Here is a 16,310-nt window from a genome sequence, read left to right on the forward strand (position 1 = left end):
TATTTCTGTAAGTCCAAGGACGTTAAGTTTCAGCTCCCCAGGTATTTCAATCTGGTTTACGCACCTTTTTGATCCTGGCCCTTTACTGGTACGGAGTGGTGGTTTGCACCCTGGGCTGGCGGGTGGACAGTGTCCGGGGGCAGGATGTGATCGAGGTAGAGTGACGGCACTTCCGGCCAGGGATGAAGTCCCCAGACGCGCGTCTGGGGTGTTCCCTGCCCGTGTGATTACGATGCCGAGAATTCCCTGTTTTTATAGTATTGAGCTACGCTCTGCTTCTTCTCCTGCGCCCTGGTACTGCCCATCTTGTTAGCATGGGTTACTACGTTTAGCTAGTACCTGATTGCCGCCCCCCCTGGTCCATGTTTATTCAGACGGTCGTTAGTTCTTGTGTTGCCACAATAAACGTGACCTGCGGGTTTTCTCTAACCATAAAAAGTTGTTGTGTCGTTATTTTGTGTGTTATTTATTTCTACGTTTAGAAACTAAGTTGAGTTTATGTTAAACCAAGAATGTATATAGTTATAAGTTATTCTTTCCACAGAGGAGGATATGGCATTTAATCCCTTATGTACCTGCATGTATAAGTGTATGCTATGTAGTGTGTGTGTATCTGCATGTATAAGTGTATGCTATGTAGTGTGTGTGTATCTGCATGTATAAGTGTATGCTATGTAGTGTGTGTGTATCTGCATGTGTAAGTGTATGCTATGTAGTGTGTGTGTATCTGCATGTATAAGTGTATGATATGTAGTGTGTGTGTATGTGCATGTGTAAGTGTATGCTATGTAGTGTGTGTGTATCTGCATGTTTAAGTGTATGCTATGTAGTGTGTGTGTATCTGCATGTGTAAGTGTATGCTATGTAGTGTGTGTGTATCTGCATGTGTAAGTGTATGCTATGTAGTGTGTGTGTATCTGCATGTGTAAGTGTATGCTATGTAGTGTGTGTGTGTATCTGCATGTATAAGTGTAAGCTATGTAGTGTGTTTATCTGCATGTATAAGTGTATGCTATGTAGTGTGCGTGTATCTGCATGTATAAGTGTATGCTATGTAGTGTGTGTGTATCTGCATGTATAAGTGTATGCTATGTAGTGTGTGTGTATCTGCATGTATAAGTGTATGCTATGTAGTGTGTGTGTATCTGCATGTGTAAGTGTATGCTATGTAGTGTGTGTGTATCTGCATGTATAAGTGTATGATATGTAGTGTGTGTGTATGTGCATGTATAAGTGTATGCTATGTAGTGTGTGTGTGTATCTGCATGTATAAGTGTATGCTATGTAGTGTGTGTGTATCTGTATGTGTAAGTGTAAGCTATGTAGTGTGTGTGTATCTGCATGTATAAGTGTATGCTATGTAGTGTGTGTGTATCTGTATGTGTAAGTGTAAGCTATGTAGTGTGTGTGTGTCTGCATGTATAAGTGTAAGCTATGTAGTGTGTGTGTATCTGCATGTGTAAGTGTATGCTATGTAGTGTGTGTGTATCTGCATGTATAAGTGTATGCTATGTAGTGTGTGTGTATCTGCATGTGTAAGTGTATGCTACGTAGTGTGTGTATCTTCATGTGTAAGTGTATGCTATGTAGTGTGTGTGTATCTGCATGTATAAGTGTATGCTATGTAGTGTGTGTGTATCTGCATGTATAAGTGTATGCTATGTAGTGTGTGTGTATCTGCATGTGTAAGTGTATGCTATGTAGTGTGTGTGTATCTGCATTTTTAAGTGTATGCTATGTAGTGTGTGTGTATCTGCATGTATAATTGTAAGCTATGTAGTGTGTGTGTATCTGCATGTATAAATGTAGGTTATGTAGTGTGTGTGTATCTGCATGTATAAGTGTATGCTATGTAGTGTGTGTGTATCTGCATGTATAAGTGTATGCTATGTAGTGTGTGTGTATCTGCATGTATAAGTGTATGCTATGTAGTGTGTGTGTATCTGCATGTGTAAGTGTATGCTATGTAGTGTGTGTGTATCTGCATGTATATGTGTATGATATGTAGTGTGTGTGTATGTGCATATATAAGTGTATGCTATGTAGTGTGTGTGTGTATCTGCATGTATAAGTGTATGCTATGTAGTGTGTGTGTATCTGTATGTGTAAGTGTAAGCTATGTAGTGTGTGTGTATCTGCATGTATAAGTGTATGCTATGTAGTGTGTGTGTATCTGTATGTGTAAGTGTAAGCTATGTAGTGTGTGTGTATCTGCATGTATATGTGTATGATATGTAGTGTGTGTGTATGTGCATATATAAGTGTATGCTATGTAGTGTGTGTGTGTATCTGCATGTATAAGTGTATGCTATGTAGTGTGTGTGTATCTGTATGTGTAAGTGTAAGCTATGTAGTGTGTGTGTATCTGCATGTATAAGTGTATGCTATGTAGTGTGTGTGTATCTGTATGTGTAAGTGTAAGCTATGTAGTGTGTGTGTATCTGCATGTATAAGTGTAAACTATGTAGTGTGTGTGTATCTGCATGTGTAAGTGTATGCTAGGTAGTGTGTGTGTATCTGCCTGTATAAGTGTATGCTATGTAGTGTGTGTGTATCTGTATGTATAAGTGTATGCTATGTAGTGTGTGTGTGTGTATCTGCATGTGTAAGTGTATGCTATGTAGTGTGTGTGTATCTGCATGTGTAAGTGTATGCTATGTAGTGTGTGTGTATCTGCATGTGTAAGTCTATGCTATGTAGTGTGTGTGTATCTGCATGTGTAAGTGTATGCTATGTAGTGTGTGTGTGTCTGCATGTATAAGTGTATGCTATGTAGTGTGTGTGTATCTGCATGTATAAGTGTATACTATGTAGTGTGTGTGTGTATCTGCATGTATAAGTTTATGCTGTGTAGTGTGTGTGTATCTGCATGTATAAGTGTATGCTATGTAGTGTGTGTGTGTGTATCTGCATGTATAAGTGTATGCTATGTAGTGTGTGTGTATCTGCATGTGTAAGTGTATGCTATGTAGTGTGTGTGTATCTGCATGTGTAAGTCTATGCTATGTAGTGTGTGTGTATCTGCATGTGTAAGTCTATGCTATGTAGTGTGTGTATCTGCATGTGTAAGTGTATGCTATGTAGTGTGTGTGTATCTGCATGTATAAGTGTATGCTATGTAGTGTGTGTGTATCTGCATGTGTAAGTGTATGCTATGTAGTGTGTGTATCTGCATGTGTAAGTGTATGCTATGTAGTGTGTGTGTATCTGCATGTGTAAGTGTATGCTATGTAGTGTGTGTGTATATGCCTGTATAAGTGTATGCTATGTAGTGTGTGTGTATCTGCATGTGTAAGTGTATGCTATGTAGTGTGTGTATATGCCTGTATAAGTGTATGCTATGTAGTGTGTGTGTATCTGCATGTATAAGTGTATGCTATGTAGTGTGTGTGTATCTGCATGTATAAGTGTAAGCTATGTAGTGTGTGTGTATCTGCATGTATAAGTGTAAGCTATGTAGTGTGTGTGTATCTGCATGTATAAGTGTAAGCTATGTAGTGTGTGTGTATCTGCATGTATAAGTGTATGCTATGTAGTGTGTGTGTATCTGCATGTATAAGTGTAAGCTATGTAGTGTGTGTGTATCTGCATGTATAAGTGTATGCTATGTAGTGTGTGTGTATCTGCATGTATAAGTGTATGCTATGTAGTGTGTGTGTATCTGCATGTGTAAGTGTGTTTGTGTATCTGCATGTATAAGTGTATGCTATGTAGTGTGTGTGTATCTGCATGTGTAAGTGTATGCTATGTAGTGTGTGTGTATCTGCATGTATAAGTGTATGATATGTAGTGTGTGTGTATGTGCATGTATAAGTGTATGCTATGTAGTGTGTGTGTGTATCTGCATGTATAAGTGTATGCTATGTAGTGTGTGTGTATCTATGTGTAAGTGTAAGCTATGTAGTGTGTGTGTATCTGCATGTATAAGTGTATGCTATGTAGTGTGTGTGTATCTGTATGTGTAAGTGTAAGCTATGTAGTGTGTGTGTATCTGCATGTATAAGTGTAAGCTATGTAGTGTGTGTGTATCTGCATGTGTAAGTGTATGCTATGTAGTGTGTGTGTATATGCATGTATAAGTGTATGCTATGTAGTGTGTGTGTATCTGCATGTGTAAGTGTATGCTACGTAGTGTGTGTATCTTCATGTGTAAGTGTATGATATGTAGTGTGTGTGTATCTGCATGTATAAGTGTATGCTATGTAGTGTGTGTGTATCTGCATGTATAAGTGTATGCTATGTAGTGTGTGTGTATCTGCATGTATAAGTGTAAGCTATGTAGTGTGTGTGTATCTGCATGTGTAAGTGTATGCTATGTAGTGTGTGTGTATCTGCATGTATAAGTGTATGCTATGTAGTGTGTGTGTATCTGCATGTGTAAGTGTATGCTACGTAGTGTGTGTATCTTCATGTGTAAGTGTATGCTATGTAGTGTGTGTGTATCTGCATGTATAAGTGTATGATATGTAGTGTGTGTGTATGTGCATGTATAAGTGTATGCTATGTAGTGTGTGTGTGTATCTGCATGTATAAGTGTATGCTATGTAGTGTGTGTGTATCTATGTGTAAGTGTAAGCTATGTAGTGTGTGTGTATCTGCATGTATAAGTGTAAGCTATGTAGTGTGTGTGTATCTGCATGTGTAAGTGTATGCTATGTAGTGTGTGTGTATCTGCATGTGTAAGTGTATGCTATGTAGTGTGTGTGTATCTGCATGTATAAGTGTATGCTATGTAGTGGGTGTGTATCTGCATGTGTAAGTGTATGCTACGTAGTGTGTGTATCTTCATGTGTAAGTGTATGCTATGTAGTGTGTGTGTATCTGCATGTATAAGTGTATGCTATGTAGTGTGTGTGTATCTGCATGTATAATTGTATGCTATGTAGTGTGTGTGTATCTGCATGTGTAAGTGTATGCTATGTAGTGTGTGTGTATCTGCATGTGTAAGTGTATGCTATGTAGTGTGTGTGTATCTGCATGTGTAAGTGTATGCTATGTAGTGTGTGTGTGTATCTGCATGTATAAGTGTAAGCTATGTAGTGTGTGTGTATCTGCATGTATAAATGTATGCTATGTAGTGTGTGTGTATCTGCATTTTTAAGTGTATGCTATGTAGTGTGTGTGTATCTGCATGTATAATTGTAAGCTATGTAGTGTGTGTGTATCTGCATGTATAAATGTATGCTATGTAGTGTGTGTGTATCTGCATGTATAAGTGTATGCTATGTAGTGTGTGTGTATCTGCATGTATAAGTGTATGCTATGTAGTGTGTGTGTATCTGCATGTATAAGTGTATGCTATGTAGTGTGTGTGTATCTGCATGTGTAAGTGTATGCTATGTAGTGTGTGTGTATCTGCATGTATAAGTGTATGATATGTAGTGTGTGTGTATGTGCATATATAAGTGTATGCTATGTAGTGTGTGTGTGTATCTGCATGTATAAGTGTATGCTATGTAGTGTGTGTGTATCTGTATGTGTAAGTGTAAGCTATGTAGTGTGTGTGTATCTGCATGTATAAGTGTATGCTATGTAGTGTGTGTGTATCTGTATGTGTAAGTGTAAGCTATGTAGTGTGTGTGTATCTGCATGTATAAGTGTAAGCTATGTAGTGTGTGTGTATCTGCATGTGTAAGTGTATGCTAGGTAGTGTGTGTGTATCTGCCTGTATAAGTGTATGCTATGTAGTGTGTGTGTATCTGCATGTATAAGTGTATGCTATGTAGTGTGTGTGTGTGTATCTGCATGTGTAAGTGTATGCTATGTAGTGTGTGTGTATCTGCATGTGTAAGTGTATGCTATGTAGTGTGTGTGTATCTGCATGTGTAAGTCTATGCTATGTAGTGTGTGTGTATCTGCATGTGTAAGTGTATGCTATGTAGTGTGTGTGTGTCTGCATGTATAAGTGTATGCTATGTAGTGTGTGTGTATCTGCATGTATAAGTGTATACTATGTAGTGTGTGTGTGTATCTGCATGTATAAGTTTATGCTGTGTAGTGTGTGTGTATCTGCATGTATAAGTGTATGCTATGTAGTGTGTGTGTGTGTATCTGCATGTATAAGTGTATGCTATGTAGTGTGTGTGTATCTGCATGTGTAAGTGTATGCTATGTAGTGTGTGTGTATCTGCATGTGTAAGTCTATGCTATGTAGTGTGTGTGTATCTGCATGTGTAAGTCTATGCTATGTAGTGTGTGTATATGCATGTATAAGTGTATGCTATGTAGTGTGTGTGTATCTGCATGTGTAAGTCCATGCTATGTAGTGTGTTACTGTGCATTTTTGTTGACTTTAAAGGCCAGAATCTAGAATATTAATGGGGAATGCAGAGAGCAGTTTTAAAGAATTTGTTATTAAATGTCCAATTAAGATAAAAATATTTAGCGCTGTCTCTGCAAAGGCTAATTAAATACAGAGCTCACATAGCTATACCAGTGGTTTTAACTTGTGTTGGATTTTATTTATATTACTTTTTTTTTTTAATATCCTCATCCCTGCTCCTGCCCACTACATATCACACTTTTGCTGCGGGTGGGTGCTGTCCCTGTCCCTCTTTTGAATTTTGAAATTTGAGAGGTGGTAGAGTTATTATAAGTGTAACTGTACTTTGTAATGTATTTTTAAACTGTTTAGTGACACGTTTTTGTGACGCGAAACAGTTAACAAGTGCTCTGAGGATGCGGTAATCATTCTAGCGTAAATCGCGATTGCGCTCAATTTTCAACTTGTAATATCAGTGGTAAACCTGACATGCAAACACCTGCGATAAACCCCTTTTTGCTTGCGCGTTACTGTTAACGCGCCACTTGTAATCTGGCGCTGTGTATTTAAATAATAATAATAATAAAAAACAATCAAACAGGAAGTGCAGAGATCGGGTGATAAACTTGAAGGTACAAGTGATGTTAACCATAAGATTTAATATTATTGGTTTTTTTCTCTCAAATTTAGTGTTTTTGTAAATTCCAAAGACAGTTTTTTTTTTTGCTATATTTTGTTTAGTGGAAATAGTATTGTTTTGTGCACATTGTATGATTTTTCTCTTATATGGGATACTAGTTTATAGTACATTGTCGCTTGTGAAGATATTATATAAAGTTTGAAATGTCACAAAAACGCAGACAATCTTACTCTAGACTCCATTTTTTCATTCATAATTCAGAATATTTGAATTTACTTATATTATCTAATTGGCTTTGTTCTCTTGGTATCCTGCTGAAAAGCATATCTAGGTAGGCTCAGGAGCAGTAATGAACTATCTACAACTAGCTGCTGATTGGTGGCTGCATATATATATATATATATATATATATACCTCTTTTCATTGGTTTACCAAATGTGTTCAGCTAGCTCTCAGTAGTGCATTGCTAGTCATTCTACAAAGGAAACCAAAAGAATGAAGCTAATTTGATTGCAGAAGTAAACTTTACATTTGTTTAAAATGATATGGTCTATCTGATTTGGGTTTGAGGTCATAATATACGACAAGCTTTATTTATATTGACGCCTCCTTGGCACCATCCTGTGCCTTCTACATCTAAGCAAATATTGCCCATTGCTGGTTTGTTTTCCAGTTTTTCTGTCTTGCTATTGTTTGCTATACCGGGTACAAATCTGGTCTCCTAATACTGTCAAATGCATTCAGATAAGAGGCGGCCTTCTAGGTCTTAGAAATGAGCATAAGAGCCCCCTAGGCTTCCCTTTCAACTAAGAATACCAAGAGAACAAAGCACATTTTATGATAAAAGTAAATTAGAAAGTTGTTTAAAATTATATGTTCTATCTGAATAATGAAAGTTTAATTTGGACTTTACTATCCCTTTAACTAGGTGAAGACTGAGGTATGTGTGAGGTGGGAGGGGTTTTATAGAGCTCTTGGGGTTTGGGAATCTTTGCCTCTTAGTGGTAGAGAAGAGTAATTTCCAGGAGTAACAGATCATGGACTCTCACCACCTGTATGAAAGAAAATGGGTTTTATGCCCCTTTAAGACTTTGGGCATACAGCTCTATTGCTTTGCATTTTTATTTATATAATCACATTTATTTCTTATGATAACAATCTTTACTGACTGCTGTCAAATGGATGCCACATCAATTAAATTTGCATGGTTCAGATAGAGCTTGCCAGACACTTCTTTTGTGAAATGTACTTTGTTCTCTTGGTATCCTTTGTTAAATATATATAAATACATATCCTCAGCCGCAATGCAATGCCAGGAGCTAACTGGTGATTGGTTGCAATGCATTTTTTTCTCTTATCATCATTGGCTGAGCAGATGTTCTCAGCTAGAGCCCAGTATTGCATTGCTACTGAGGAAATGATATTAAAGGGACATGAAACTCAAACATTTTCTTTCATGATTTTAATCAACCTTCCATTTACTTCTATCATATAATTTGTTCATTCTCTTGATACTCTTTGTTGACGAAGCAGCAATGGGTTACTGGGAGCTAGCTGAACACATTGAGGCATATATGTGCAGTCACCAGTATACCTAGGTATCCCTTTCAACAAAGGAAATCAAAAGAACAAAACAAATTAGATCATAGAAGTAAATTGGAAAGTTGTTTAAAATCACATGATCTGTCTGAATCATGAAAGGAAAAGGGATTTTATGCCCCTTTAACTATATGCATATAACATATTAAAGCAATTGTATATTCCTTTAATACATTTGCAGTATCTAGTTGTGCAGATGAGTAATGAGTATAACCTTCTACTCATTTGCACAACAATTAAATGGGCTAAATACATATTCCTTTATGTTTATTATTGTATTTGAAACAGCTGGTGTCACTTATTAAAAACACTACCTATTGTTCTTATGGACATGCCCATATAAATGGTCTGACTCTGATCCTGCTGGGTATTGAAATGCAAATTATGCCTAAGGGCTTCACTGAGCACAATCAGCTATTTCAGTTATACATTTCTCTCCAACCTACCACTGGGAGGTTCCTTTTATAGTACAATGTGCCTTTAAACCCTGCTCATTTTATCATTTGGCCACCAGAGGGGGCTGCAGCACATTACTATTGAGGTAAGTAAGCAATGGCTATCTGTGTATGCTCCCAATAGCTATTTGTAGTGTACTGGGCAGTGTAGGGTCAGCTGTGCTGTGAGGGCCTATAGTGGTTAATATCTTGGTTACTGTAACTGACAGTCAGTGAATTTAGATCTGTATTTATAATTTTTTCCCAGCCTGCATTTTTAAACAACTTTCTAATTTACTTCTATTATCAAATACTGTTCATTCTCTTGATATCTTTTGTTGAAAAACAGCAACATAAGCTCAGGAGCCGGTTCAATGTTGTCTTACAGCGCTAAAAGTATAGACCTGTAGCTCCTGTCTGTAGTGGGTCCCCAAATACCCACTTATAGAAAGATATGCAAAATGGTGGTTAGAAAGGAGCGCCAATTAATGGCAAGGTCTGATAGGATTTGAGTGTGAATAATATAATAATGGTTCGTCTGAATAACGATATAGCACTATAGCTCAGCTACAGTTATGGTGGTTGTGCTGCATTGATGTATAGATTTAAAATATATGAGTGGCACAATATGGTACATAAAAGTATTTAATACATATTGAACATTTAAAACATAGGTGTCGTTAAAACAGATATATTTTTAGCAGAACGGCAAGAAATGATGTATAAAAGCATATAAAACACGCGTGTATGGCTTGTTCACTGCATATATATACAGTGTCTTATATAAGTTGTCTCATATATAGTTATATTGGCATAGACAGGAAAATAATAATAATAAACATAAAAAAGGATAATGTCCAGTAGTCCCTTCTAAAAATTAAGGAATGTGAAGAGAGGTTTTTTATGTGTATCCAAAAAGTGAACCATCCAATTAGGTGTGATCCAAAATCGTGATGCAAATTAATCCAAAACAGTATAAATCCAACAAATTCAAAAAAATATTTTCAAAAAAACTTTTTGTTAAAAGTAATTAATCCAAAAGTTCAATCCAAAATAGTGATAGAAATAAATCCATAAAGTTCAAACCAAAATAAGTCCATAAAAAATGAAAAATATCCAAAAGGTAAAAAACAAAAATAAAAAATTAAGTTGACTAGTATGTGCACAAACTAGTGAGAGTGATCACAGAAAGGGTATTGGTAAAGGAGTTATAATCCCATGTAGAAAGTGTTATAAAAGATGAATACAAAATGAAAAATAAAAAATAAAGATAAAAGTAAAAATAAGGATAATCCTGGGAAGTCTTGAAAACCTGTAGATAAAAGATAATAACATAGTATAATACTGTATTAAAATTCAATAATCAAGGAAAAAATAGCTCACCATAACTCTGTCAACGCGTTTCGGCCCACAGGAGAGGCCTTTATCAAGACTATGGTATGGTGTGGGTGAGCTGAGGTCTTTATACCCCTCTCTAACCAATCATATTACACTCGGATTGCGCCAAATTTTCGCGCCAAAATCGTAATACCGGAAGTAATAAACCGGAAGTGTTTGTCTATATATTGAAATGGTTCAATTTTATCTTTGTAATATTCTTAAAAAAGGCTTATGTTAGAACATTGTCTTAGATGTTCTTGATGTGCTCTTTCAGTTGCCCTATGTGTGTGCCATGTCGGTTCTGTTTATGGTAAACAGTTGCGATTTACTGGAGGTTTTTAAACCGGAAGTAGCGAAAAGAATGTAAAAATCCGGTGGAGCTATAACAACCTGAAATTTACCCACGAGATCAGCGACAAGGAGATCACATTCCTCGATCTAAGAATAATCATTGAAAATGGGAAACTTCAGACCTCAACATATTTTAAACCTGTGGACTGTAACAACTATGTCCACAGGGAAAGTTGCCACCACTCCAAATGGAAGGAGAATATACCCAAAGGACAGCTACTAAGATTGAAAAAGAACTGTTCGGACCATAATCTATGGGAAACCCAGGCGGAAGAACTGAAAACACGCTTCCTGGAGAGAGGATATGAAGAGGAGAAACTCGACAAAGACATAGAAGAGGTCAGGCAAAAGGATCGTAAGGAACTTCTTAAGTACAAGGACAAGAAGATTGGGAGAGACATCAACACCAACTCTATAGATGTTGCTTTTATAACGCAGTACAGCGAAAATAGGCGTACTATAGAGAAAATAATAGAAAAGCACTGGCATCTACTGAAGGATGACGATACAATTGGTGAAACACTCATCGACAGGCCGAAATTTATCTACAGAAAGTCAGATAATCTTAAGAATATTATATCTCCTAGCATTCCATGCCCAACAACAACACAGGTGAAAGATATATCAGGGAAATCCATCAAGGGATTTTTCCCATGCCCGAGCTGCAAGGCGTGTAAGAGAGGCTTGAAAATCAAAAACTTTTCACCACATAACTCCAACATCAAACATGAAATTAAGGACTTGATAAGATGCAGCAGCAAGGGGGTAATTTACATAGTACAATGCAGCTGTGGACTTCAGTACATCGGACAGACCTCAAGATGTCTGAAAGATAGAATACGGGAACATTTGTTACAGATTGAACATGGCAGCACAGACACCGCACTGTACAGACACTTCTCTATTAAACACAAAGGAAACATCAAGGATTTGAATTTCTACGGTATCCAGATAATAAAGCCTAATTGGAGGGGAGGCAATTATGAAAAGAAGCTCCTGATTGCAGAATCCAGATGGATTTTTGAGCTGGACTGCCTCTACCCGAAGGGTTTGAACAACAAGGAGGACCTCTCACATCTGCTAAGTCTGAAACACACATGAATCTGACCCTCAGACATCTATCCGAAACATTGTTGCCCTCATATAGAAGGAATACATCGAAGAAAACACACTGAGGTCAACATGTGACACAATAAGACTGACACACCTTCAAAATATATCCAATGAAGATGACCTACATGGATCTACATAAGGATCTCTTAAGTAAATCCATTCAGTCCCACTGCCTTACTCATACGTCCATATGATTAGCTTTAGAAAGAACCTTACTATTAAACTGAGGGACCTTCCAGATGCCAACAAACATCAATAAGATACAACCCCCTAATATATCAACAGTGTATGGAATATAGGAGAAACAATCAGCCATATTAGATTTGACACTTACTGCAGTAGCCTCCCTATTTTAAAATATCTAACATAGCAGGTTAAAAAACAATCAAAGCCTGACCCTCTATAAGGACAAATACATAATTTAAGACAACATTTGGAGTGGGGAGACATGTCCCTATTCTAATATAGCAGTAACACAAGGTAACATTGATAAAAAAAACTGGAGACACATATACACTGACTAATAATAGGCTAAGAAACAATTAAACATATATATGCTAATCAAAGGGGCACCTAAAACAATATACCTTATATGTAGATACTAAAATTAAGAGTATCCCCCACCACAATTCCCATTTTTCAAATTCATTAATAGAAAATTAATCAACTAGATCTCTACAAGTCTCCATCTATCTTAAAATTACCATTAAAACACTTAGATAAAGACAAGTTTCCTCTCTATCCGTATTTGATTTCAATATAAGTTTACTATATTGCGCCCATAGCTAATCAACTGTTAAGCTAGTCACATCCAGATTGAAAATGGAAAATAAAAGCTTCCAGAATCCAATATCATGTATGATATACAGATAATACAGATAGATACAAACATACTCTTTGTACTTCTACCGGACACTCTAACCAATCAAAAAAATTTTTTATATATACACTCTACACCAAAATCTCAGATTATAGATATCGGCTCTGTTTACTATATTTTTTTGCCACTTCCGGTCTAACCATATCCGGCAAAGCACCACTTACGGTCTAACCGTAACCGGTAAAGCGCAACATCCGGTATAGCTCCACCGGATGTTTACATTCTTTTCGCTACTTCCGGTTTAAAAACCTCCGGTAAATCGCAACTGTTTACCATAAACAGAACCGACATGGCACACACATAGGGCAACTGAAAGAGCACATCAAGAACATCTAAGACAATGTTCTAACATAAGCCTTTTTTAAGAATATTACAAAGATAAAATTGAACCATTTCAATATATAGACAAACACTTCCGGTTTATTACTTCCGGTATTACGATTTTGGCGCGAAAATTTGGCGCAATCCGAGTGTAATATGATTGGTTAGAGAGGGGTATAAAGACCTCAGCTCACCCACACCATACCATAGTCTTGATAAAGGCCTCTCCTGTGGGCCGAAACGCGTTGACAGAGTTATGGTGAGCTATTTTTTCCTTGATTATTGAATTTTAATACAGTATTATACTATGTTATTATCTTTTATCTACAGGTTTTGAAGACTTCCCAGGATTATCCTTATTTTTACTTTTATCTTTATTTTTTATTTTTCATTTTGTATTCATCTTTTATAACACTTTCTACATGGGATTATAACTCCTTTACCAATACCCTTTCTGTGATCACTCTCACTAGTTTGTGCACATACTAGTCAACTTAATTTTTTATTTTTGTTTTTTACCTTTTGGATATTTTTCATTTTTTATGGACTTATTTTGGTTTGAACTTTATGGATTTATTTCTATCACTATTTTGGATTGAACTTTTGGATTAATTACTTTTAACAAAAAGTTTTTTTGAAAATATTTTTTTGAATTTGTTGGATTTATACTGTTTTGGATTAATTTGCATCACGATTTTGGATCACACCTAATTGGATGGTTCACTTTTTGGATACACATAAAAAACCTCTCTTCACATTCCTTAATTTTTAGAAGGGACTACTGGACATTATCCTTTTTTATGTTTATTATTATTATTTTCCTGTCTATGCCAATATAACTATATATGAGACAACTTATATAAGACACTGTATATATATGCAGTGAACAAGCCATACACGCGTGTTTTATATGCTTTTATACATCATTTCTTGCCGTTCTGCTAAAAATATATCTGTTTTAACGACACCTATGTTTTAAATGTTCAATATGTATTAAATACTTTTATGTACCATATTGTGCCACTCATATATTTTAAATCTATACATCAATGCAGCACAACCACCATAATTGTAGCTGAGCTATAGTGCTATATCGTTATTCAGATGAACCATTATTATATTATTCACACTCAAATCCTATCAGACCTTGCCATTAATTGGCGCTCCTTTCTAACCACCATTTTGCATAAGCTCAGGAGCCTGCACATGTCTTGAGCACTATATGGCAGCAGTTTTGCAAGAATGTTATCCATTTACAAGAACACTAGATGGCAGCACTATTTTCTGCCATATAATGCTCCAGACACCTACCTAGGTATCTCTTCAACAAACAATACCATGAGAACAAAGCAAATTTGATAATATAAGTAAATTGGAAACTTTTTATGCTTGGTCTGAATCACTAAAAGTTTTTTTAGGTTTCTTATTCTTTTAAATACTTAGTGGAGAAATAGGTGGGAACTGTTGCATGTGGATCCAAAGAAGTGGGAACTGTTGCATGTGAAACCAAAGAAGTAGGAACTGTTGCATGTGGAACCAAAGAGGTGGGAACTGTTGCATGTGGAGCAAAAGAAGTAGGAACTGTTGCATGTGGATCCAAAGAAGTGGGAACTGTTGCATGTGAAACCAAAGAAGTAGGAACTGTTGCATGTGGAACCAAAGAGGTGGGAACTGTTGCATGTGAAACCAAAGAAGTAGGAACTGTTGCATGTGGAACCAAAGAGGTGGGAACTGTTGCATGTGGAACCAAAGAGGTGGGAACTGTTGCATGTGGAACAAAAGAAGTGGGAACTGTTGCATGTGGAACCAAAGAGGTGGGAACTGTTGCATGTGAAACCAAAGAAGTGGGAACTGTTGCATGTGAAACCAAAGAGGTGGGAACTGTTGCATGTGAAACCAAAGAAGTGTGAACTGTTGCATGTGAAACCAAAGAGGTGGGAACTGTTGCATTTGAAACCAAAGAAGTGGGAACTGTTGCATGTGAAACCAAAGAGGTGGGAACTGTTGCATGTGAAACCAAAGAAGTGGGAACTGTTGCATGTGAAACCAAAGAGGTGGGAACTGTTGCATGTGAAACCAAAGAGGTGGGAACTGTTGCATGTGAAACCAAAGAAGTGGGAACTGTTGCATGTGAAACCAAAGAAGTGGGAACTGTTGCATGTGAAACCAAAGAGGTGGGAACTGTTGCATGTGAAACCAAAGAAGTGGGAACTGTTGCATGTGAAACCAAAGAGGTGGGAACTGTTGCATGTGAAACCAAAGAGGTGGGAACTGTTGCATGTGGAACCCAAGAGGTGGGAACTGTTGCATGTGAAACCCAAGAGGTGGGAACTGTTGCATGTGGAAGAAAAGAAGTGGGATCTGTTGCATGTGGAACCCAAGAGGTGGGAACTGTTGCATGTGAAACCCAAGAGGTGGGAACTGTTGCATGTGGAACCCAAGAGGTGGGAACTGTTGCATGTGAAACCCAAGAGGTGGGAACTGTTGCATGTGGAACCCAAGAGGTGGGAACTGTTGCATGTGGAACCAAAGAGGTGGGAACTGTTGCATGTGGAACAAAAGAAGTGGGAACTGTTGCATGTGAAACCAAAGAGGTGGAAACTGTTGCATGTGGAACCCAAGAGGTGGGAATTGTTGCATGTGGAACCAAAGAGGTGGGAACTGTTGCATGTGGAACCCAAGATGTGAAAGCAAAGAAGTGGGAACTGTTGCATGTGAAACCAAAGAGGTGGGAACTGTTGCATGTGAAACCCAAGAGGTGGGAACTGTTGCATGTGGAACCCAAGAGGTGGGAACTGTTGCATGTGAAACCCAAGAGGTGGGAACTGTTGCATGTGGAACAAAAGAAGTGGGAACTGTTGCATGTGAAACCAAAGAGGTGGAAACTGTTGCATGTGGAACCCAAGAGGTGGGAACTGTTGCATGTGGAACCAAAGAAGTGGGAACTGTTGCATGTGGAACCAAAGAAGTGGGAACTGTTGCATGTGGAATCAAAAAAGTAGGAACTGTTGCAGTGGGACACTTATTATGAAGTCATATCACAAGAATCATAATGACAACAGCAATACAATGTACACTGGAAATAGCATATTATATAATGTGTGGTAATGACAAACTTCCAGAACCTCTTTTGTAGAAAAAAGTATAGAGCAGGCATTTTTAAGCAACTTTCTAATTTACTCCTATTATCAATTTTTATTAATTCTTTTAGTATCTTTATTTGAAAAAGTATGAATGTAAGCTTAGGAGCCGGCCCATTTTTGGTTCAGAACCTGGTTTTCAAAAAGAGCTTTATTGTAAGGAGTCAAAGTGCACATTACATGATATCTG

This window comes from Bombina bombina, chromosome 7 (assembly GCF_027579735.1).
Source record: "Bombina bombina isolate aBomBom1 chromosome 7, aBomBom1.pri, whole genome shotgun sequence".
NCBI lineage: Eukaryota > Metazoa > Chordata > Amphibia > Anura > Bombinatoridae > Bombina > Bombina bombina.